Source organism: Sciurus vulgaris (assembly GCF_902686455.1).
Source record: "Sciurus vulgaris genome assembly, chromosome: 3".
Taxonomy (NCBI): Eukaryota; Metazoa; Chordata; class Mammalia; order Rodentia; family Sciuridae; genus Sciurus; species Sciurus vulgaris.
Window position 1 is genome coordinate 171,999,360 of NC_136463.1, and position 27,570 is coordinate 172,026,929.

The window sequence follows — 27,570 nt, forward strand, 5'->3', positions numbered from 1 at the left end:
ATTGAGAGCAAGAGACATCTCTGGATGCTGCTGGATCCTGGGATGAGAGGTGGCTGTCCATCTGTCCTGCAACTTGGGGCTCAGTCTTCCATCTGCTGACTGTCTTGCCCTTTTGGATAGGTAACCTCATATGCTGGGCCATGCCTCACCATGACCATGTGACATGGTATTAAGCTTGTCACCATGGCCATGTGACAGAACATTTGGGGGCCTCCAACTGCTAATATGTCCTTTGCAATTATTGGGAGATCAAATTAAATAGCATGCATAAAAATTCTGGCACATAATAATCTCAACAAATGTCCCTTATGTCTCCATTGAAGAGCAACCCTGATGACTTATGCTTAGGAGTAAGAAATCTTCATTTTCTTCCTATGCAAAATTTGCTTATCAATGTGAGAAAAAGGTCACTTTTATTCTTTTTTGTGTTCAGTATCTCATTCTTAATAAATTAACTAGAAGAGAAAACAATTAGAAAAAGAGAAGTCAATAATTTTAAGGGACATTAGAAAACAATTTATTTCTTCTCTTTCCCAGAGACACTGAGAGGTTAAATGACTTATTCAGAGTGTCCAGATGTCCTGTTAGTGGCAGGTCTACAACTAGAAACCAGACCTTCCAATTCCAAGCTTTCCCCAAGTCTAAAACCAAATGAACAGCACGCTGTCTTCCCTGAGATCTATCATATGCAGAAAAAAATGCTGAAACAAAACCTGCATTTGACCCAACACATGGAGAGCTTTGCTCAGAATACCTCCAAGACTGGGGAGGTTGCATATTTCATCCTATTGTGACAAGGGAAATGGTCAAGCTCTCAAATCGACTTAATGAAGCAAGAAAATAGGTCATTTTGCCTTGACTATCATTTCGTGTCTGCTTTGTAAGTCTGCTTCTGTAACTAGCAGTGAAACCTGCCTTCACTGCATTTATTATGGGATGAAAACTGAGCTTCTGCATGTGGATGGCATAACTCCGGGGAGTCACCCTGCCACTTGAACTTTAAATGGGCCTCTTATGCTGTATTCATTTCTCCATGAAAAGTACTCTCCCCGTTGCTGGTTTGCCTAACAAGAAAGTGGCCGCACACAGCTGCCTGACTGGGCCTTAGTACTTGGGGTAAGAGCCTGGCAGGCTGCAGGTCTTTCTCTCCACCCCCTCCCCAATCCCCATGCAACTGTTAGAGTCTCTCCTTGCACCAGCCGCCCCACCCTCCCTTTCAAAATTACTTGCAGTAATTACTACAGCTCAAGGATGCTGTCCAATCTAAAATAGCTAATGAGAACCAGTCCTTCAATCTAAACTGTAATCAGCTTATAACAAGCTCCCTTTTCCTGTGCTTCATTACTGTGACACAATCTATTTTTCATACCTCCAAATGATAAGGCAGAGTTGGGGGGGGGGGATCGCCCTCTATCACCAGGCTTGCATGAAAAGGAGATGGACTTAAGCACACAGAATTGATTTATTTGCATTCTTCTATTGCTTTGGTGGCTGCATCTTGAAAGAAGTTAATACTGTATTTTCGAATTGGCCCTAAGAACAGCAAGACCTGACAATCAAGCATGCTTATTACAGCCAGGAAGAACAATAACAAAAAAAGTAGCCCAGCATTGTTTAAGTGCACTATGATTTATTTGGACATGTGCAGACTTGGTGCGGAAAGTATTTTTAATTCTGTCGGGGAATGCTGTCTTTATCTGTGTGTTTATTCTCCCTGGAATTTGTGTAATTGTTACCTATAACCCCACTAGCTACTTACCTGTCTTCCTTTTTATGTGACTGTGTAAAGCCTTCATTGTTTATTTCCAAAGAAAGATGGTAGAAGGCATCAACCCCAGGGATCCTTGCTAGAAGTTCAGGGAATCTGCTTGGCTAATATTGTACAATCTGTTGATAAACACCCAGGCTATTTTAATCTCCTTTCCAAGTTTATCCTCCTGGGTTAATTTCCAAACTGTCATTTTTTGCCTGGTGTGATTAAAGCCCTGCCTGTTTGAAGGTCTGCATTCTCCTGGCGTGATTTTCTGGGCATTGAGGCTATGGCAGAGCATGCCTATTAATCCCACCCTAATGATTAAAGCATCTGAGGGGCTGCAACATTTGATGGGTTAATACTGGTAGCTGAGTCCTTGGATTTAATCCAACTCAGTCATCACTTTGAATGAGGCAGTTTGATGGGCTTTAGTGAGGCCAGCGATGCTGTCATTGTCCATTTTGGACTCCAAATACTATGAAAAAATAAAAGCCAGCCTCAGACAGCTAGACAGCTCCTAGAAGTACAATGTCAATAACGTAAAGATATAAAATGCAGATTGGGTTATCTTTGTTATAAAAATGTTAATGGGCAGGAAAATTCACAAAGAACCTCCTACCCCATTCCACTTACCTCCCCGCTGAAAGCAGAAAATGAAACAAAAAATTAGAATCTCATCAGTTTTTTAAAGTTGTTTTTTCCTGCTTTATCTAAAAATATGTAAAAGATGAGACCCAATTAGCAAATCTTTTAGCCGATCTCTTCATTTGTATGAAATAAATGCACACAACACATCGAAAGTGGGAGGCTGGCAGATTTACTCATTAGACACAATAACCAGTAAGCTGGTACCTCCACTCAAGTGGAGTCTTCATCAGGCAGTGAGGGGAGGTGCTTCTCTGCTGCCTCTCCATCTTCAAGAGGTCTGCGATCCAACTTGCTTTTAAAATAGCGCAACTGTCAGAGGATGCAGATTGAGCATCTGCACTTGAGGCGAGTCCATAAATTACTTTCTAGTACTTACGGCATTCTGAAAGAATGAGACTTTCATTGGAATTCATGGTTCGTCTGTTTCAGGAATGTTATGTAACCATGCCTGCTACACAGGGAGAATTTCCTACCTTCAATGTGTGCAGGAGGGAACTTTTCTTGCCAGTCAGATATTGTATTATCATCCTTTCTCTCCCTCATCGAAGGTGACCAGATGAAAACATATAAAGTGGAATTCATTTACAACTCCGTGTCAGGGAACAGAATTCACAGCCTCCTCTGACTTGTTCTATTAGGTCCTTTCTTGAGTGCTAAGTTTAAGAGAACTTGAGTCAGCTGACAGCAGATCTGGATTTACACATTACTAGATTATTTTCTTAAGGGGCATTGATTTCCAATATACATAGTCCCTACCATACTTTATCCACCTGCCAATGAGCATCACAATTCTGAGTTGTATTTCAAGTAAAAACACCAGTGTGCTTGTTCATTGATAGCTCTTTGCTAAAGATGAAAGCGAAAACACCCCATTGTTTCAGAAATAATGTAAATGTACAATTCTGCATAGTTACACTTATCTTAGCCAAAATATCTGTAACATAATGCCTGATGCATCTTTGTTTAGAATTAAGAACACTTATTGACACCTTTGATGTGTTGACTGGTGCCCAGGGTGTTGAGGATATCCACACTGGCAGTGCTCAGTTTGAAAGTTCATGGCCTCATACTTGGAATCTCCAAATAAAAAGAGTGTTACAGACATTAACAAAAAGAAAATAATAATTATTATTGTTATTTGATAAAAATTAAATAATAGCCAGATTTCCATCTCTGTGACCAAAATACTTGACAAAGACAAATTAGAGGAGGAGAAGTTTATTTGGGCTCATGATTTCAGAGGTTCTGTCCATGGTGAATTGACTCCTTTGCTTGGGCCTGAGATAAGGTTGGAAGGAGGGAGAGAAAGAAGGAGAAAGGGAGCGGGGGTGGGGGGTGGGGTGGGGGAGGGGGGGGAGAGGTGGAGAGAGGGGAGAGAGGGAGGGGGGGAGAGAGGGGAGAGAGGGAGAGAGGGAGGGAGACAGAGGGCAAGGGTATAGGGGTCACAGGGGAGATGCACCCTTCCACCGCAAGTCCCCCCAGGACCCACCTCTTCCAGTCACTTCCAGTCATGCCACACCTGCTGACAGTTAATGTCCAGTCAGCCTATTCACATTAGGTGGACTGACCAGGGTACAGGGCTCATGGTCCAATCCTTTTGCCACTGAATATTCTTGCATTAACACAGGAGCTTTCGAGGAACACTCATATCCAAGAACATTCTTAAGAAAAGCCGTAAGAATAATTTTCAGATTGTATGTTCAGTATTTGCTTATATATAGTGATATTAACGATGTGATTCAGTCTCTCCATGACTAACAATTTAAAGATGTTTGGATAATTTAAATAATCCCACATTGTGCCATCATCCCAGATGTAGAACACCTACAAAAACTTAAATATAGTATATAATATATAATATAATTATATAATAATATACTTATGTATAATTATACTATGATGACATTAATTAATAATCACACAACATAATAAAATATATAAGCTCTATATTATGATTTCCAATCTATTTTAATGTACTGGTGTCAATTTTGTTGAAATATTCACAGAAATGGAAACCTGGGACTTAATGGTTTTAATAACCTGTTTACATGACAGCCTAAAACTTTCCAAAATGAACTAGGGAATAGTTAAATGATTTTGGATACCAACTACCTGCAACTCAATTTTGGAATAAAATATTCTAAATGTTAAGGTTCTTAAAGTCTAATAGAAGAAATTAAGTCACTGAAATCAGAATCTACATATATTCCATATATCATATTCACAAATCAACTTAAGAAATTATACTAATACATTTTCCAAAGGTTTTTAAGTAGGAGAAAAAGTAGAATAAAAGTTTTTAAAACTACCTAGAAGATTATATTGATTAGAAATATTTTTGGCATAAGAATCATGCCCAAAGTGGTTATATGTGGTATTGACCTTCTAGAAGATGGAGAACACGTGAAGGTAAAAGGACTGGAGAGTGGAGCTCCATGGTACAGTGCATGCTTGACGTGTGTCATCCCTAGTTTTAATCCCAGCATCACAAAAACAAAACAAATAAATGAATAAATAAATCCTGGAGGTTTTTATGCTTTTGTTTTTCCATGTTTTCCCATTTCTCCATTTTCCTTCTCTCCTTTTCCCCCCAAACTTGGGTGGCATATCATGCAACAATTTGTTTTCTTTTTCCCTCTCTAACACATGTATGGTCATGTCTTTTTCTGTTTTTACAAAAGACTATTATTCGAACAAATAAATTTTGTCTAAAAAAAATCAATCCGGATTCTTAAAAAAAGTTTCAAAAATAAATGTAATTTGCTATCATTGTTATTTTCACCATTTAGAATACTCAATTATGTGACTGTTCCTTTTTTAACAGCAGAAATGGAAATATCACCTTACATTTTTATTCAGCAGTTTTAATATGGTTATTTTCACCATTTAGAATACTTAATTATGTGACTGTTCTTTTTTTAATAGCAGAAATGGAAATATCATCTTACATTTTTATTCAGTAGTTTTAATATGAACTGATCTTGGATTTACATTTCAGATAGTGAGTTAATGGCAATGGAATTTTAGTGATGAAAAATATATTTGATAAATACTGTAATTATAAGTGGGTTCCAGTTACTAATTTTATTGTCATAATGGAATTTTTAAAAAATTCTCCGCAATAAATGGTGGAATGAGACAGACATCATAGTCCTATGTACATGTATGATTACATGAATGGTATGAATCTGCATTGTGTACAACCATAGAAATGAAGTTATGTACCCCATTTCTGTACAATGAATCAAAATGCAGTCTGTAAAAAATTAAAAGCTAAATAAAAATAAAATTAACAAAAACACAAAGTATTCCTCATTATTTTAGTTATCAGATACATTCATTCAACTAAAAATCAAAGACATATAAACTGGTATTGTATTTAACCAACAGTAGCATGTCTAGGCTTATAAATAAACTGATTAAATGCAAAAAAAAATTCTCCGCAGGTTTATTAATCTGACATCAAGGACTCAGATAAAAATTTTCTCCTCAGAGTCCATTTGATCGACAAAAGTCAGATTTTAGGCTGACCAGGGACTGAAAATGGGATATATCAAAGATCCTGAAAAGGACGACAGAAATGAAATTAAAGGAGTATTATTCATCGCTAAAGTCTCTGATTGGGGCAATAAATTCATATGTCCATCAGGAGCCGCAATGGTCTATTGCTACCACCCTGGACCATGGCACCAGGTCATGTCATACTTTGTCTCCCCAATACCCATTGCCAGAGACAGAGTTGCCTAAAATATAGGCAGCAAGAAATGATACCCAGGGTTCCTGCAGAGAGGAAGTTGCCTCAAACACATGGGCAGGTGTTTTGGAATTCTGTTTCAAGTCACTCAGTTCAGAGGGATGTATGGGTCATAGTAACAGCATTGGTAATGCTCTGTTATGGCTCTGGTAGTGAAGTGGGTGTCGGAAAACTTAATGGAGGGGGTGGTTTATAAGTTGAGAAATAAAGGACAGCAAAAATTGAATATTTAAAAAAAGAGATAAGACATCCTAGACAGAATGAACAGTGCATAAAGGAGAAACTGCTGTCAGGCCATTCGAATCACAAATCTTTTATGGAATCTGTATGAAAGTGTTTTGTGTCGTCACAGTTGGCCAAAGTGGCAAGAGTGCTCATTTATGAAGAAGAACTATATAGTACAAAAAATCAGTATATTAGGGGGCCTCTAATAGTTCACGTACTTCCTCCTACTGTGGACTCAATCTGTTCACACAGTAACATCATTGAATATTATAGAATCAAGAAAAATATTTTAATGGGTAATTTTAAAATAAAACCTATGGACTAGAGAATGTCAGTACACACAACCAAACCACAAAGTGTTCTTGAGGCTCATCATGACCAGTACTCAGCTGGGAAGAGGTACACTGAAATATCTCACTTAGAATTACTGACTACTATTTAAAAAAAATAAACGAGAAAAAAAAAATCCTTCTAGATCAGACAGAATTGTCAGTCTTGCATATTGTCTCTATTTAGACCCAAGTAAATCCATTTCTTAGAGTACATTCTCTGAGTCATGCTGATAAAAACACACTGAACAGCAATGGAAAGATGGCCCCAGAACAGATCCTGCTTCCTTGGGCTTGACCACAATGGTAAAGAAAAAAATCAATTTTAAATGTCTAATTTCTATACAAAAATAAACCTGAAATACTTGGCAAACTCTCTCACAGCAGAGTCATATTTTCATATAATGCAACAGACTTTCCTCACCCCTTTCAGTCATTAGATCTGCAATGCTTTTAAGCCTACTTTCGTTTTGGGGTAATTTTTGCTTCCCTTAATTGTTCATGGTGAGAAATGTAATCGTCTGGTGATTAACACATTTACGGAAAATGCTTTCTATGAGCAAAACATTGTGTGGGATGTTACAAGGATTTCGGCAACTTATTTCACTTTCTTGTTTTTGAGAAGTTTGGTTTAATTAATTAGTTTATTGGTGCGTTATAATCATACATATTAATGGACTCCATCATTACCTATTCATATATGTATGGCACTTACATTCTATGCTAGCTTCCCATGGCCACAGGATTTGTGTGTTAGGAGGGTAGTGAGTCGTCATATAAACTGACAAACTGTACCGAAGGAAGCCATGTAGCAAGTACTGTTAAGTACCATTCTATTTTTTTCTAACCATTTAAAACTGTAAAATCTATTCTTAGCTCTTATGCTGAATGGAAATACGCAGTAGACTGGGGTTTGTTGGTCTTTTCTCTAGAGGAAAACATCCCTGATTGTGATTTAGCCTAAAACACCAGGCCAGTGTGTTTAGACTGCATCACCAGGGGAAGTGGTTACGAGGCAGAGCCTTAGAAATCAATGTATTTTATAAGTGCTCCAGATGAATTGTGTGGCATTAAAATATCTGTAATATTTAGGTAGTGTTCACTTATTCCTCCCCTTTTGGTTGAGAGAAAAGTTTATTGGTAGACATACATGTTTTTTTTTCCTTTTTGATATGCAGCTGAACCTGAGGACATTTAACCACTGAGACACATTCCTAGCCTGTTTTATTTATTTATTTTTATTTTGAAACAGGGCCTCACTAAGTCACTTCAGGCCTCTCTAAGTGTTGAGGCTGGTCTCGAACTTCCAATCCTCCTACCTCAGCTCCCTGGGATTATAAGCATGTACCACTGTGCGGAGAAAAGGCTGAGATGAGACTATATGCATCAACACAAATGGACACATATTTATCTATTGCAAAATATTCATCTATGTGCACAGCTATACATGTTCATATGTGTATATATATGCACATATAGGGGTAGCATCTCATATTTATAAATATGAACAGGTATAGATATGGATACATTGGGGTTGTCCATTCACCAGCGTATGTGCAAATCTTTTTGAGGCAGCTCTATTAGAGTGAAAAAGATGATCAAATGTTCATTTAAGAATGGAAGCTGCTTCTGTACCATGCACATCTTTTGACGTGGAATTTAGTAGAAACTAGTCTATGACACTCTCAGCTCCACTGAAGTTGAAGGTAGGGGAAGAAATCACTCTTATTCCAGCCTTTAAGCTTCATTAATATGTGTTGATGAAGTTGTTCATCACATCAAATTCCATCTTTTAAAGATGCTCACCCTGAATAAAATGTTTTTAAAAATTTTTATCAGAATTTTTTTTAATTTTATTTTTTTATTTTTTACAGACCGCATTTTGATTCATCATACACAAATGGGGTACATCATTTCATTGCTATGGTTGTGCACGATGTAGATTCACACCATCCGGGTAATCATACATGCACATAGAGGAATGATGTCTGTCTCATCCCACCATCTTTCATACCCACCACCTCATTTCCCTCTATGAAAGTTTTGAAATATGAGTGCATGGTAAATGTCTTAAGATAGCTAAATGAACAAAGAACTCAAATATCACTCACAAATATTAATTTCTAATGAATTTTATGTTAGATGTAATTAATTTAAAATGATATTCCAATGAAGATAAAACCATTTAATCTCCTACTAATCTTAGTGCCATTCTTTTATTTTGGGATACTTCTTTATTCCTTTAATTTATGCAGTTTAGCTTTAAGCTTCACTTTCCCTTTCTCACTTAGAGAGATGTTCTCAAACACTAGAATAATTCCTGCTGGTAATGTTGCTCATTAGGAACATTTCCAGCCAGAGAGGTGAATGGTGTAACAAATATCTCTTCATTTCCAGCATGGCAAATAATCTGTCAAGACAACACCCTAGCCAATTGTTTAATTGTGTATCAGGTTTAGGTGACAGAACTTGGATATGACATGACAAAGAGGCTTAGGAAGAGTTATCCATCTTCTTTCCCCTAAGAACAGCAGAGTCTTCAATAAAGACATCTGTTAAGTCTTTATTTCCTAAGGCATGTGGAATCAGCCTTCTTACCTTTCAATTAGTGACGGATGAACTTCAAAAAGGTAAAGTTCTCATTTTCAATTTTGCTATTGCTGGCAGGGTTTGGATGCTTGGAGAGCTTAATGGATTTCATCCCCTCCTTTTCTGTCTTTTTGTTCATACCCTCAGGATGACTCCTATTAGTTAGAAGTTCTTTGGTTTCCTTTTTTTATTTGCATGCATGTAATTATTTTTGAGATGTTGGTTGGGGGAGAAAAGAGAGAAAAATCTCTTTGCAGAGATGATGGTTTTTCTTCCTTTCTTCCTCCCTCCCTCCCTTCCTTCTTTACTTCCATTTTTTTAAACAAGGGGCACTTTTTAGACCTGTCAAGTGAATTCGAGATACAATGTCATGCATCATCCCTTGCACATGATCCTTCCCAAGTTCAATTTTTCCTACAATTTTTGTCTTTAAAAATGTGCCCAAGATTAAGAAGAGTATTTCTGCATTTGACCCATTTTTATTTTGAGATTTGGAAAAATTTTGCCTTCTTTTCTTTTTCAGACTAAAGGTTGAGATTTTTCAGATTATTCTTTCTATAAGCACATATGGAGACCTGAACTGGTGGTACCAGATACAGTTGCTGCAAAAATGTTCTGAAATTGCTCGCCCCGTATGTGTTTGCTCTCCTAGTTCTACTTTTTGCAGAAGGAGAGAAAGTCTTATTTTCACTTCAACCCTGATCTAATCCTAATGGTCTCCCTACACCATCAATTACTTATTCATCCATCCATCTCATATGTGTTATAAGAACCTAACCTATGGCACACACTTGGCTAGTTGTTGAGAAATAAATGGGACTTATGATCTGGAGGTGGAAGAAGATATTATATTTTTTAAAATCACACAAATAATGATCTGTTTTTAATGGAGGAAAGGTACATGATACCATAAAAGCAAGTTGACTTAATTAGTACAGGCAAAGAAGCCTACCCTGAGAAAATGATAGCAGACTGGAGAGAGGGCAGAGGAGGAGGAAGACTGCTAACAATGAAAAGAAGAGATGGAAAATTGGAAACCAGACAGGCAACAGGATAATCCTCCCTCTTAAAATCTCAAATTAAAACAAAAATATTCTAACTTCATACCATGCATGGGTAGGAATTTATATCATATTCTGGTGGTATAGCTTTTTAAATTTCTGGATCGTTTGTAGCTAATGAGCAGCTAATGAGAAAACTTTGTCATCTTAAGCAAATATCTCCATCCTTGATATCATTGATGTAAGTGGTAATCAATAATGTTATAGGTGATGATAATTATAGCATAACTTGATTAAGATCCTAATCACTAGTAGCATTGAACAAAGAAAAAAAATGACTTGGAATCCACAGTACATTAGTCACAATTTTGCAGTCTGAAATGTCTATTGATTTAAAATATATATATATATATATATATATATATATATATATATACTGATATATATATATATCAGTGAGTGACCAGAACTTACTTGGTAAACTTTACCTGAACTGGACAGTCATAAAATGGACATTGATGTGTTGGATTGTAAGTGGCTTGTGAAGGTGCCATGTAACACACAGAACTTTCATTACATTATCCTTCTAAAATCTTCAAAGTTCTGCATTCCAAAAATAAGTAAATAAATAAAATTGCCTCCAGAATTTTCAGATATGTACTATTATTCTTTAGGTCTTCTCAATGCTTTTTTTCCCTTTTATTTTTAAAAATTATGCATGTTTTATGTGTGCATGTCTATGTATACGAGCTTTGGATATTGAAAAGGTGGGTCTTTGGCAAGGACCATGGGATTTTTAGCTGCAATAAGAGGACAATGTGGAATAAAATATGTGAGGATGGCTCTCTTTGGAAACAGCTTCACTCTTCATGGGACATTGGCAAGTAGACTTCTATTTCCGAGTCTTTTTTGTATGTGGATTATCTGAAGAGATGTTTGATTTCTTATATTTTTAATTAATTGGTTTTATTGTTTGACATGTAGTATTTGTACATATTTATGAGGTACAAAGTGATTTATTAATTTATGTATATATTGGATAATGATCAACTATTAACATAACCATCACCTTAAACTTTTAAGGTACTTCTTAAAGTTCCTTAACAATTCTGGCTTGAACTAGTTTGAGATATGCAGATCCTTATTAACTACATTCGCCCTCCCTTGCTTCCCTCTTCCCCCTACACTTCCCACTATTTTACTCTCATCTTTTTTGAGATCACTTTTTATAACCGACTTGTGAATCAGATCATGCCATGTTTGTCTTTCTGTGCCTAAATCACATTACTTAATAGAATGTCTTCCAAGTTCTTCTATGTTGTGGAAATGACAGAATTTGAGAATTCTTTTATATGGCCCAATAGTATTCCATTGTGTATAGATATCAAAATTTCTTTATTCATTCATCTCTTGATGGACATTTAGGCAATCTCATATCCTGGCTATTGTGAATAATATTGCAGTAGGCCTGGGAGTGCACACATATTTGATATGCTCATTTCATGCCCTTTGACTCTATGCCCAGAAGTGATATTGTTGGGTCATTCTCTAGTTCTGTTTTCAGTCTTTTGGGGAATTTCCATCCTGTTTCCACTCATGGCTATTACATTCCCACTAATTTGCATTCCTATTCAGAGCATTTGAATGAAACTTTCTCTGCATCCTTGCCAGCATTTGTTTATTACTTATTATTATTTTTGATACTAATCATTCTTACTGGAATAAGGTGATAGCTCATGAAGAGTTTGATTTGCATTTCCCTGATGGTTAGTGATGTTGAACTTTTTTTTTTTTTTAATATATCTATTGGCCATTTGCCTTTTTCTTGAACAATGTCTATTCTGACCATTTACCCATTTTTAAATTGGTTCATAGGTTTTGTTTTGTTTGGTTATTGAATTGCTTGAGTTCCTTGTATTCTGAGTATTAACCTCTGGTCATGTATATAGTTTTGGAAATATTATCTCTCATTCTGTAGGTTGTCTCGTAACTCTGTTGATTGTTTCCTGTGTGTGCAGAAACTTTTTAATTTGATGTAACCTCATTTGTCAATTTTTCTTTTGTTTCTCCATGCTCTCTGCCCAGACCAATCCATAAAATGTTAATCCTATTTTTTTTAAGCTGTTTCATAGTTTAGGATCTTACACTTAAATCAACAATTTTGAGTTGATACGTATAACTGGTGAGAGTTAGAAGTCTAGTTTTATTCTCTTACATATCTAGGTTTCTCTTTACAGAAGAGAATTTTGTCCCATTGTGTTGTCTTTGACTTTTATCAAAATTCAACTGTACATACATTGGGTTTTTTGTGAGCTCTCTATTCAGTTCCATGAGTCTGTATGTCTTCTTGGGTGCCAATACCATGCCTTTTTGTTTCTGTGACTTTGTGATGTATTTTGAAATCATTGAATCTGCAGGCTATGTTGTGTAGTATGGAAAATTAATAATACTAGTTCTTTAAATTCACAAACACAAACACTCTTTCCATTTAAGAGATTTCTTTCATTGATGTTTTGTATTTCTCATTATAGAGATCTTTCACTTCCTGGGTTAAATTTATTCCTAGCCTTTTTATTTATTGTTTTGTAGTTGCAGATGTGGATTGTTTAAAATTTCTTTTTCAAAGAGTTCACTATTTGTGTGTAGAACTGCTACCGATTTTTGTTTGTTGGTTTTGTACCTTGCAACATTACTGAATGTTTTATTAGTTCCAAGGGTTTGTCAGTAGAGTCTTTAGAGTTTTTCAGTGTACAAGATCATGTTGTCTACAAACAATCTAAACCCAAATTAGTAGAAGGAAAGAAAGACTAAAGATCGGAGTAGGCTAGGCATGGTGGTGCCTGCCTTTAATCTAGCGGCTGGGGAGGCTGAGGCAGGAGAATGGTGAGTTCAAAGCCAGTCTCAGTCAAAGCAAAGCACTGAGCACCTCAGTGAGACCTCATCTCTAAATAAAATACAAAATAGGGCTGGGGATGTGCTCGGTGGCCAAGTATCCCTGAGTTCAATCCGTGGTACCCCCCCCCCAAAAAGATCAGAGTAGAAGTAAACAAAACAGAGATAAAAAATAAATGCAAAAACTCAATGAAGAGTAGGCATTTTGAAAAGATACACGGAAACTGACAAAAATTTAGGCAGACTAAGACAAAAAGGAGGACTTAAATAAGTAAAAGCAGACATAAACCTGGAGACATTATAACTGATTCTACAGAAATAAAAAGGAACACAAGGGATAATAAGGGACAGTTAGGAACAATGATATGCCAACAAATTGGATGAAAGAAATGGATAAATTCCTGGGCATATGCAAATTTCAAAATTGAATCACAAATAAATAGAAAACGTGAACAAACCAATAATGAGTAACAGGATTAAATTAGTAGTAAAATGTTTCCCATGAAATGAAAGCAGAGCACCTGAAGGCTTCACGCCCGAATGCTGTCAAATATTTAAAGAACTAATATCACTTTTTCTGAAATGCTCAAAAGAAATTGAGGAGGGAATCCTACCAAACTTATTTAGAGGCCAGCATTACCCTGATACCAAAACCAGATAAGGACACACACACACAAACACACACACACACACACACACTCACACACACATCCACACACAGACACACAAAGAAAACTATAGACAAAATCCCCGATAAGCACAGAAGCAAAATACTAGAAAATCAAATTCAATAGCACTTTCCCCATGATCAAGTGGAATTAATCCCAGGGTTACAAGAATGTTTCAACTTATGCAAATCAATACTTGTAGAATTAAGGGCAAAACCATATGATCATTTCAATAGATACAGAAAAAGCGTTTGATGAAGTTCAACATCTCGCCATGATAAAAAATATTCTCAATAAATTAGGCACAGAGGAATGTATCTCAACATAAGGAAAGCTCTGCATGACAAATCCACAGCTCACATCAGACTGGAAAGTTGGAAGCTACTCCTCTAAGGTCTGAGATAAGGCAAGGATGCCCACTTCTATCACTTTTATTCGACACAGTACTGGAAGTCCTAGCCAGAGCAATTAGGCAAGAACAAAATATAAAGGGCATCCAAGTTGGAAAAGAAGAAATCAAACTGTCCTTGTTTGACTGCTTTTTTTCTTAAACAATTAAGTAAAAATGTTCCTAGATAAAATTTTACATTATATCTCTATCTTCTGTTTTCTGGTCACGGAGGATTAAGTATGTGAAATCCCATGATGCTCGGTAGGATTTGTAGTTCCCCAGTGACCAGGACGGATGAGAAGGATTAGGGTTAATGAGAAGGCTGGACAGTGGGCATCAGAGAGGGGAAGTGACAATTGTCCAGATTCTCAGTAGTGCAACCTTGGCTTTGTGACAAAGCCCTCTCCTTGCTGGAAGTGGGTGTACTGGATGTTGGGAAATAGTTTTATTGGCTAGAGACTGTGCCTGAGAATTAAAACAAGATCCTTAGCTAGGGTTCTGTTTTCCTGACAGTACTCACATGGCTGTATCGAATCCTCTTCTGTCCTGGAAGGAATGTTAGCTTTCACTGAATCCATCACCATCATGGAATCCTTCCTTACCATCATGGGATTCCTTAAAAGTATGATCAGAGTCCTCTATTCTAAGAAAACATTCCTACAATATTTTACATGTATTTTGTTTTAGCTTTCACAGTACTGGTGAACGGGGACCTTAAACATCAGACTTAAAAAGATCTCTTGGTATAGTCCACTGGATGCAATCCATTTTATACTTAAGAAAACTGAGGCCACAAGAGAACAACATGTCCTCAATACCTTCAGCATGCTATATCCCCAAGTTCATTTTAGAACTTGCCTTAAAATCCAGATTTAGCCCTCTCCACCTCAATGTTCTTATCAAGATGTCAGGCTTATGTTTGCTTAATGGATTTTTTTGGTTTGTCTTTAAGGAAGGAAAAGTCTTAGTTTCTCTCAGCATTTTTACCTGCTGGAAGGGCAGGAAAGCCCAAAGGTGTGAATTTACCCCTAATTTTCCCCGTGCCACTATCTTATTTCCCAGCTTCCATTTTAGTTCCCTTCTAAAATCCCTCCAGACAATCTTTCTTCTCTTCTGTCCTGGGCTTGCCAGGGACATGACATTCACTGCCTGCTGACCCTTCTCCATTTAGTATTTTGCACTGCCGACTCTCCCTGCTGAGCCAGAAAGCCTGGACCAGATTGGGAAGGAACACATGTGAGCAGTTGTCCTTTGTTCTTCTCTTGGCTCCTGGCTCTGGCCATGTGTTCTAGGCAGGACTTCCAATTAGGATGCCTGAAGAAAAGAGCAGATTGGAGATGCTATGTCTTCCTCCGCTGCCAGCAGGTCTGGGGGTGGCATAAAATGCTGCCCAGAACTCACTGGGAAAGACTTGCTTCCAAAGAAAGAAAACGTGGCATGTCCGCCTGCAGGTGGAGAATGGGAGAAATGGAAAGGGGAGAGATCTGGGGCAGAATCCTGCCGACTCTGATCATCCGATCCATATCCCTATGATCACGCAATACACGGTAAAGCTGAGTGTGATCTTTTCTTCTAGTTTAAGTTCTGCATCTCTCCGTGAGCTACCAGCAGCTTATACTTTATTTTACCTTCCACATACTTACCATAGACCTTATGTATTTTATACGTCTATCTGCAGGTCAGAATATAAGAACCACAAATGCAAGGATTTGGGGTCTGGTTCAATGCTATATCTCCAGTGTCAGAATAGAGCTTAGTATTTAAAATATTTAACTACCATTTCAACATGGGCAGCAGCCAGTTGGAAGACCACAAATGATCAGAGTGCCGGCATGAATATTCATCCTAGCAATCACTCAATCCATGCAGGTTGACTGATTTAAAGATAGGTTCTGTTTCCATTTAAGTGATGAATACCTACTTTTGGGGTGGTTTTTGAGAATTTGTCTACCTGAAATAGGTCTTGGATCATTTACGCACATATTAAAATGTGTATAGGAAAATACTAATCTGTATATGAAAATTTAATGGCCTATCTAATAATTAAAGAAATAAAATTAAAGCAACATACCTTTTTTTTCCCTTGAACTTCAAAGACTAAAGCAAAAATTTGCTCCTTGCAGTGATATATAGATGTGGTGTGTATGTAGCTCCAGAACCCAGTTATTCTACTGACCACTATTTCTATCTAGGAAAAGAGTGTAATTCACATTGATCTGTGAGTGTGTAAGTTGATAAAATGTTACTGGGCAGCAAGTACATTGCATTTGATAATGTGTTCCTTGGACTTTAATATAGTTTAAGAGTATTTGGTTGAGTTGGGAAAAGTGGCACACACCTGTAACTCCAGTGGCTCAGGAGGACTGCAATTCAAAGCCAGTCTCAGAAACTTAGTAAGGCCCTGTCTCAAAAATAAAAAAATAGAAGAGGTGAAAGAGGGCATCCCTGCCTTGTTCCAGTTTTTAGGGGGAATGCTTTCAGTTTTTCACCATTTAGAATGATATTGGCCATGGGCTTAGCATAGATGGCCTTTACAATGTTAAGGAATGTTCCCACTACCCCAATTTTTCCTAGTGCTTTGAGCATGAAGGGATGCTGTATTTTATTAAATGCTTTTTCTGCATCTATCAAAATAATCATGTGATTCTTAACATTAAGTCTGATGATACGGTGAATGGCATTAATTGATTTCCGGATGTTGAACCAACCTTGCATCCCTGGGATAAAACTCACTTGATTGTGGTGCACTATCTTTTTAATATATTTTTGGATGTGATTTGCTAAAATTTTGTGGAGAATTTTTGCATCGATGTTCATTAAGGATATTGGTCTGAAATTTTCTTTCCTCAATGTGTCCCTGTCTGGTTTAGGTATCAGTGTGATTTTGGCTCCAAGGAATGAGTTTGGGAGGGTTCCCTCCTCTTCTATTTCATGGAATACTGTGAGGAGTATTGGAATGAACTCTTCTTTAAAGGTTTTGTAGAACTTGGCTGAGAATCCATCTGGTCCCGGACTTTTCTTTGTTGGTAGGCTTTTGATGACCTCTTCTATTTCATTATTTGAAATTGATTTATTTAAGTTGTGTATGTCCTCCTTGTTCAGTTTAGGTAATTTATATGTCTCTAGAAACTTGTTGATGTCTTTGAGGTTTTCTGTTTTGTTGGTCCTTGAAACTCTAGCCAGAGCCATTAGACAAACCAAAGAAATTAAAGGAATACGAATTGGAAAAGAAGAACTCAAACTATCCCTGTTCACTGATGACATGATTATATATTTAGAGGAATCTGGAAATTCCACCAGAAAACTTTTAGAACTCATAAGTGAATCCAGTAAAGTAGCAGGTTACAAGATCAAAACTCATAAATCCAATGCATTTTTATACATAAGTGATGAATCTTCAGAAAGAGAAGTTAGGAAAATTATCCCATTCACAATAGCCTAGAAAAAAATAAAATATTTGGGAATCAATCTCACAAAAGAGGTGAAAGACCTCTACAATGAGAACTACAGAACACTAAAGAAAGAAATTAAAGAAAACCTTAAAAGATGGAAAGATCTCCCATGTTCTTGGATAGGCAGAATTAATATTGTCAAAATGGCCATACTACCAAAAGTGCTATACAGATTCAATGCAATTCCAATTAAAATTCCAATGACATACCTTACAGAAATAGAGCAAGGAATTATGAAATTCATCTGGAAGAATAAGAAACCTAGAATAGCTAAAGCAATCCTCAGCAGAAAGAGCAAAGCAGGGGGTATCACAATATCAGATCTTCAACTCTACTACAAAGCAATAGTAACAAAAACGGCATGGTATTGGTACCAAAATAGACAGGTAGATCAATGGTACAGAATAGAGGACATGGACACAAACCCAAATAAGTACAATTTTCTCATGCTAGACAAAGGTGCCAAAAATATGCAATGGAAAAAAGATAGCCTCTTCAACAAATGGTACTGGGAAAACTGGAAAACCATATGCAACAGAATGAAATTAAACCCCTATCTCTCACCCTGCACAAAACTCAACTCAAAATGGATCGAGGACCTCGGAATCAGACCAGAGACCCATCATCTTATAGAAGAAAAAGTAGGTCCAAATCTTCAACATGTCAGCCTAGGATTAGACCTCCTTAACAGGACTCCCATAGCACAAGAAATAAAAGCAAGAATCAACAACTGGGATGGATTCAAACTAAAAAGCTTTCTCTCAGCAAAGTAAACTATCAGTAATGTGAAGAGAGAGCCTACAGAGTGGGAGAAAATCTTTGCCACTCATACTTCAGATAGAGCACTAATTTCCAGAATATATAAAGAACTCAAAAAACTCTACACCAAGAATACAAACAATCCAATTGACAAATGGGCTAAGGAAATGAACAGACACTTCACAGAAGATGTACAAGAAGTCAACAGATATATGAAAAAATGTTCAACATCTCTAGTAATAAGATAAATGCAAATGAAAACCACCCTAAGATTCCATCTCACCCCAATTAGAATGGCGATTATCAAGAACACAAGCAGCAATAGGTGTTGGTAAGGATGTGGGGAAAAAGGTACACTCATACATTGCTGGTGGGGTTGCAAATTAGTGCAACCACTCTGGAAAGCAGTATGGAGATTCCTCAGAAAGCTTGGAATGGAACCACTATTTGACCCAGCTATCCCACTCCTTGGCCTATATCCAAAGGACTTAAAATCAGCATACTACAGAGATACAGCCACATCAATGTTCATTGCTGCTCAATTCACCATAGCCAGACTGTGGAACCAACCTAGATGCCCTTCAACTGATGAATGGATAAAGAAACTGTGGCATATATATACAATGGAATATTAGTCCGCCATAAAGAATGATAAAATTATGGCATTTGCAGGCAAATGGATGAAATTGGAGAATATCATGCTAAGTGAGATAAGCCAATCTCAAAATACCAAAGGACGAATGATCTCGCTGATAAGCGGAAGATGACATACAATGGGGGGTGGGAGGGGTTAGCGTTAGGGTTAGTGTTAGGTTTAGGGTTAGGGTTAGGGAGGGGGACAAAAATGGAGGAATGAAGGACTGTGTAGAGGGAAAAGAGGGGTGGGGTGGGGGCGAAGGGAAAAAATGGCAGAATGAATCAAACAACATTGCCCTGTGTAAATTTATGATTACACGAATGGTATGCCTTTACTCCATTACAGAGAATCAAAATGTATCCCATTTGTTTAAAATCAAAAAAATTAAAAAAAAAAAGAACAAGCCCAGACTTCTTAGGGTTAAGTTAGAAAAAAAAAAAGAAATAAACAAATAAAAAGGACTAGGGATGTGACTCAGTTATTAAGCACCCTAGCTTCAATCCCCACTAACCTCTGTAAAAGAGTATTTGATTGGTGGTCTAGTCAGATTTGGGTCACTGTGACCAATGTACAGAACAAGAAAATCTTAGAGGAATAAATCTATTTTAGCTTACTGTTTCAGAAATTCATTCCATGGTCAACTGACTCCACAGCTATGGGTCCAGGAGAAGCAGAACATCATGGTCCAAGGCAACTACGGTGTTCATGACACTAGAGAGCACAGAGGGCTTTGCTCACCAGGGACGAAATATAAACCCTAAAATTATACCCCCAATGACCCACCTCCTCCATCCACACCCTGCCTGCCTACAGTTACCACCCAGTTAATCCATTCGAGTGGAATAAACCACTAATGAAATCACAGCTGTCATGAACTAAGCGTTTCATCTCTGAACATTCTAGCATTGTCTCACACATAGGAGCTTTGGTATACCACATATCCAAACCATGACATCTGGGTAAGTGCTCCCTTAACATTGTATTCTAAAGAAATTTTCTAAAAAAAATGCAAAAAAAAAAAAGAAATTTTCTAAATCATTTTATGAATGTATAGAATATACAGAATATATACATGTACATTCTATATGTACATGTATATATATGTATATTCTATATGTATATATATGTGTATATATATATATATATATAGAGAGAGAGAGAGAGAGAGAGACATATCACAACATTTTTAATAATAGTAAATAATCAGGAGGAGCTTAAATGACCAATAATAGGAGATTGGTAAGATGTATTATATTGCATTCATATAAAATTATCCTGTGTAGACCTAATAAATGTTCACAAGGCACCTGAATTGGTAAGACTTTGTGCATTACAATAACACACACCAGTACCTATATACCATTATATACGTGTGTGTGCATGTGTAAGTAAAGTTGAACAGAATGTTTGCCAATATGTTAGTGGTGGTGATTTATTGTAATGACGTGTACACACGTTGGGCAGCACAGTCAATGGATTTGTATAACAAGAGATGGTCTGTGTGTTGGGTTTTTTCTTGAAAACTAAAATAACAAGCAAATTAACTGGCACAAACAGAGGCCCCCCATCTGCATACATATCATACACACACACATACACACAGAGACACACACACACACACATCTCCTTCCCTCTTGCTCAATTTCCTACCCTAATAACGAGGAGAACTGAGTGATAAAAGTGGTTTTGCTCTCATCTCTTTTTTCATCTCTTGTCACATTTTCTTGCCTCCTGGGAATCAAGGTGATACTCTAAGAGTATTTTTCACAATCTTGTGAGATGAACAGATCTGCAGAGTCTCCCTGTGGGTGTGAACTTGAAGTTGTAATAATCAAGGTTTTGTCTCAGTTGGGGGCAAGGAAGGAGGACCCTCAGCCACCCTCCGTCTCTCACTTATTCCCATGTGGCTGGTTAGGCCCTGGTCAGACCAAGCGTTGTATATTTTGCGGCTACAGAGAAGAGAGTTGGTGTCTGTGCAAAATCCCGTCTCTCATCTTTCTACACGTACATCTGGTTATACCAACCAACCTAACTAAAATATAAGAGAATACCATCTAAGTAAAAATGCAATGATGTAGCCAAGAATATTATGTAGATTGCAGCAACTAATCATAATTAATAAGACTTTTTTAGAGTTGTGTTTATAAAGATAAGTTAATATTAAAAGGGGTTGGTCGAATGTTGGGGCATACTAAATTTAATTCTGTACTGGATCTTACTACTCTAATAAACACCTGCTTTTAATATTTTTATATGGCATTATAATTAAAAGATAAGTATCATTTAAGGAAATGAGTACCAGGGTTTAACTGTTCTCATGGAAAGCTTTCCTTCTTTTCGACTTTTATTTTTGACTTCTGGAAAATAGTAATATTTCAGTACATGTAGGGAGGGAGGTCTTGGATCATTGAAAATGGTTTTCTTTTTTGGGGGAAGGCTTTTATGTTTGAGTTAGAATTTAGAATTAGGTTTTATTTATGCACATGAACTAGTTTGGGGAAATATGGCTGAGTCCCAGAAAGCAAAATTAACTTCTATACTTTATTTTACCAAAGTTTGTTTTTGTATAAGCAAAACTAGGTCTCAACAATACTGGTAAGTAGCTCAAGCTTTTATTTAATTTCTAAATCTTTCCTAAATCTCTTCCTTTATGCTTGCTGTCCAGCTTTACCACAAAATCCCAACATGTATTCTATTTCCAATTGGTCTAGTTCTATGATAATTAAAATAAATCCCTGTGGTAAGTTATAATTTAACACTTGAGAAATTTTCTTAGGAGGAACATGGGATAGAGAATCAGAAGCCTTGGATTCAAGGATCACCTCTGCCACTTATCAGCATTGCAGCCTCTGGTAAATAAATTGCTCTTTCTGAACCTTAATTTCTCACCTTAATATGCATTTTAATATGATTTCCCAGCTTATATTACACAATAGCTCTAGAGCATTATATAATTTAAACCCTGAGTATAATTTAGTAAAGATTGGTCATTTGCATAGGTTGCATCATTGACTTGATCAATGATGTAGCTAATTAAATTAATGTAGGTAGCAAGTCATATAATCAAGTCCTCAAAGAATTGCTCAAAGACCCCCTGGGTGCAACATATTTTACCTTTCTAGGTCTCAATTTTCTCATTTGGAAAATGAAATCCTTGCATCCCAAGATGTAAGAACTTTTTCAGCTCTGAGTACTGAGATTAAATGCTATTTAAAAAAAGTTTTCATCTAAGTTGTTATAAAATAAGATGTTTTTCACAGCTTTAATTCCTATAATTTGATCCTTTTGCAATGGAAGGTGAATCTGCCACTGAGATCTGGTACGTTGGCATCACAACTTTCAAAGACAGTCAACAACAACAGATCAACAGAAAATGAAAGCAGCAAGGTCAGAGTATCCTTTGGGAAGCTGGCAACAAGCAGGGTGCCAACCCGTTTTCAATCACAGCCCAATCTGGACATTCTTTGGGTACCGTTGGTTTCACTTGACTTGTTGAGAGATGGTACCTGTCTCAGTTTCCGAAACTGGCTCCTCCTTGTCTTCTGGAGTATGATGTCTAACTTTTTCCAGCTCTACGGTGTAATTGGACTTCCAGTTTCCTAAAGATTTTCCATTTTTTTTCCACATTTTTAATTGACGCATTATAGTTGTACTTACTGACGGATTTTGTTGTTACATGTTTATACATGCACACAATAAACAATATAACAATGTAATTTGATTAGTATCACTTTCCAGCACTTCCCACCTCCTTCCATACCTCCCATCCTTGTTCCTTTCTTCTACTGATCTCTCTTTGCTTTTTTTAAAAAAAAATTAAATTTGTTCTCATTAGTTATAATGAAAGTTGAATGCATTTTGACACATCATACATAAATGGAATTTAACCTTTCATTCTTCTGGTTGAGTATGATGTAGAATCACACCAGTTGTGTAATCATACTTGCACATGGGTTAATAATGTCCCACTCATTCTACTAGCATTCCTATACCCATACCCTCTCCCTGCTTCACTACCCTCTGTCTAGTCCAAAGTACCTCTCTTCTTTCCCTTGCCCTTATTAATGTATCATGATAAGTCTTTTTGATTTTGCTCTGTTTTGTTTTTTCTTTCTTCCTTTTTTTTTTTTTTTGTTGTTGTTCTGGTAAAACCTATCTGCTTTCCAACATGCCATTCCTTGCCAAATGGAGAAAATCCGAGGGAACATATTTCAGTTAAATTTCATCCTTCTGTTTTTTACTAATCCTCTCCCCATCTTTCTTTTCCTTTTTCCTTTCTAGCTTCCATTTATGACAGAAAACATGACCCTTGACCTCGTGAGTTTAGCTTATTTCATTTAACATAATGGTCTCTAGATTCATCCATTTTCCTGCACATGACAGAGTTTCATTTTCTTTACGACTGAGTAGACGGTACTGTTTATGTACACCACGTTTTCTTCATCCATTCATCCACTGATGAACACCTACACTGGTTTCATGGTTTGACTATTGTGAATTATGTTGATATTATGCACGAATCACTGTATTATGATGACTTTAATTCTTTAGAATAAATACCAAGAAATGGTATATCTAGGTCTTATGGTGGTCCCATGCCTAGTCTTTCGAGGAACTTCCATACTAATTTCCATGGTGGTTGTACTAATTTAGACTCCCATAAACAGCGTAAAAGTGTTCCTTTTTCTCTGTGTCCTTTCCAGAATTTATTACCATCTATATTCTCAATGACTGCCTTTCTGAATGGTGTGATGTGAATCTCAGTGTAGTTTTGATTTGCATTTCTCTAATTGCTGATCATGTTGAATATTTTTTCATGTATTTCTCAACCATTTACGTTTGTTCTTTTAAGAATTGTTTGTTGAATTCAGTCACCCTTTTATTAATTGGGTTATTTGATCTTTGGTGTAAATTTTTTTGAGTTCTTTATATATTCTAGATAGTAATCCTCAGTCAGAAGAGTTGCTAGCAAGGGATTTCTCCCATCTGTAGGTTCTGTCTTCAAATTCTTATTTGATTCCTGAGCTGTGTGGGAGTTTTTAAATTTGATGACATCCCATTTGTTAACTCTTGGCATTATTTCCTGAGGTTTAGGGGTCTTATAGAAAAAGTCATTGCCTGTGGCTATATGTGGAGTGATGACCCTAAATTGCTTCTAGGAGTTGGATAGTTTCAGTTCTATTTCCTAGGTCTTTGGTTCTTTCTGAGTTGGTTTTTGTGAAGGGTGAGAAGTAAGAATCTAGTTTCATTCTTCTACATGGACAACCAGGTTTCCCAGAAACATTTGTTAAAGAGGCTATCTTTTCTCCAGTGTATGATTTTGGTACCTTTGTCAAAGATCAGATAACTGTAGATATGCAGGTTTATTTTTGTGTCTTCTGTACCATTGGTCTGTGTGGTGTCTGGTTTTTTTTTTTTTTTTTTTTTTATGTCACTACCATGCAGATTTTTTTTATTATAGTTCTGTACTATAATTTGATGTCAGGTATTTTCTGACTTAGAATTGCTTGGTTCTTCTGGTTGTTTTATTCTTCCAAATGAATTTTAAGTTCTGTGAAGAATGTTATTGGTATTTTGTTGGGGATTGCATTGAATCTGTATATTGCTTTGGGTTTTATGGCCATTTTTACAATATTAATTATTTCTATCCATAAACATGGAGGGTCTTTTCATTTTCTGAGGTCATTTTCAATTATTTCTTCATTGTTCTATAGTTTTAATTGTAGACACCTTGCATCTTCTTGGTTCGATTTATCTAGGTATTTTTTGAGATTATTGTGAATGGAATTATTTTCCTATTTCTTTCTCAGCAGATTATGTTGGCATATAGGGAAGCTATTGATTTTCATATGTTGGTTTTTAACTTACTACTTTGTCAAATTTATTAGCTCTAGCAGTATTTTAGTGAAAGTTTTGAATCTTCTAGGTATAGGATCATATCGTCTGCAAACACTGGTAATTTGACTTCTTCCTTTCTTGTTTTCATCCCTTTTATGCCCTTCTCTTTTGTAATTGCTCTGGTTAGAACTTCTACTACTGTACTAAATAGGAATAGTGAGAGTGGACTTCCTTGTCTTGCCCCAGATTTTAAAGAAAATGCTTTCAAGTTTTCCCATTTATTATAGGATTTGTCCTATATAGCCTTTATGATGTTGAGGTAGAACTATCCCTAGTTTCTTCAAAGTTTTTGTCTTTAATGGGTACTGAAATTTATCAAAATCCTTCTCTGCATATATTGATATGATTAAGTGATTTCTGTCCTTAATTCTACTTATGTGATGTATTACATTTACTGATTTATGTATGTTAAACCATCCTTACATCTCTTGAATAAAACCAACTTGGTCATGATGTATAATCTTGTTAATATGTTGTTGAAGATGATTTGCTAATATTTTACTAAGTATTATTGCATCTAAGTTCAGCAGGGATATTGGCCTTTGGTTTTCTTTCCTTCATGTGTTCTTATTTGGTTTTGTTATGAGTGTGATACTGACTTCATTGAATAAATTTAAAAGTATTCTCCCTATTTCATGGAATAATTTGAATAATATTGACATTAGTTTTTCTTTAAAGGTCTGGAAAAAATCAGCTGAGAATTAATCCGGTCCTGGGTTTTTCTTTGATGAAAATATTTTTATTATTGTTTCAATCTCATTACAAGTTATTGGATTGTTTATACTTTTTATGTCCTCTTGATTCACTTTCGACAGATCTTATTTACCTAAATGTATCCACTTCTTCTAGGTTTTCTAATTTATTGGATTATGAACTTTCAAAATAATCCCTAATGATCAGCTGGATTTCTGTGATGTCTGTAGTTATTTCTCCTTTTTCATCTCTAATTTTATTAATTTGTGTCTTCTCTTTCTTTTAATTAACTTGGCTAAGGGTTACTAATCTTGCTTATCTTTTCCAAGAACCATCTCTGTTTCATTGATCCTTTATTTGTTTCTTTATTATCAGGTTCATGAATTTTGGTTCTGATCTTAATTATTTCCTTTTCTCTTCTGCTTTTAGAATTGGTTTGGTTTTTTTCCCCCGGGACTTGAGATGTATTAATAGGTTACTTGAAACCTTTCTGATTTTTATATGTAGGCACTCATAGCTATAAACTTTCCTCTTAGGACTGCCTTCATATATTCCAGAGGTTCCAGTATGTTGTATCCCTATTCTTAGTTGAGTCTAAGAATTTTTTATTTCTTCCTTCTTTGTTCTATCGTCCATTCATCAATCAATAGTATATTGTTCAAACTCCATGTTTTTATAGAGTTTTTGTACAGTTCTGTCTTGTTAATTTCTAATTTTATTCTATTCTGGTCTGATAAGACACAAGGAATCATATCTTTTGTTGTATTTGTTAAGAGTTTCTTTGTGGCCTAAAACATGATCTATTTTTGAGAAGGTTCCATGAGTCACTGAAAGTAAAGTGTATTCAGTTGTTGTTGGATGAAATATTCTATAGATGCCTCTTAAGTCCATTTGATTTATAATATTTTTAAGGTCAAAAAAGTCTCTACTGAGTTTATGTATGGATAACCTATTTAATGGCAAGTGAGGTGTGTTGAAATCACCCAATATTATTGTACTGGGGTCTCTCTGAGGCTTCAATTTGAGTAGTGTCTCTTTTATGTAATTAGTTGTATCCACATTTGGAACATAAATATTTATTACTATTATATCCCTTTTTTGGATTATTCCCTTTACAATTATAAAGTGACTTTCTTTGTCTCTTTTGACTGATTTTCATTTGATGCCTGTTTTTGGGATATAAGAGTAGTTACCCCTGCTTATTTTCAGGCCCCATTCTTATGGTATATCAATTTCCATCCTTTATCTTTCAGCCTGTAGCTATCTTTGCCTGTAAGGTGCATTTCTCACAAACAACATATAGTCAGGTCTTGTTTTTAAATCCATTCTACCAGCTGAAGATTTTTCTGTTATACCACAACCCAAGGGGTACCTCAAATTTCTAGTGCTACAATATAGTGAAGCCATGAATGAGTGTACATTTTCCCCACATCCTCGTCAACACTTATTGCTTGTTTTCTTGATAATTGCCATTCTGACTGGAGTGAGATGAAATCTTAGAGTAGTTTTGATTTGCATTTCTCTAACTGCTAGAGATGATGAACATGTTTTCACATTTGTTGATTGATTGTATACCTCCTTCTGTGAAGTGCCTATTCAGTTCCTTAGTCCATTTATTTATTAGGTTATTTGCTGTTTTTGGTGTTAAGATTTCAGAAGTCTTTATATATCCTGGAGATTAGTGCTCTATCTGAGATGCATGTGGTAAAAATTTTCTCCCATTCTGTAGGCTCTCTTTTCACATTATTGTTTCTTTTGCTGAGAAGATTTTTAGTTTGAATCTATTGAGGATGTGTGGAAAAAGGTACACTATACATTGCTGGTGGAACTGCAAATTGGTGTAACCACTATGAAAAGCAGTATGGAGATTCCTTAGAAAAC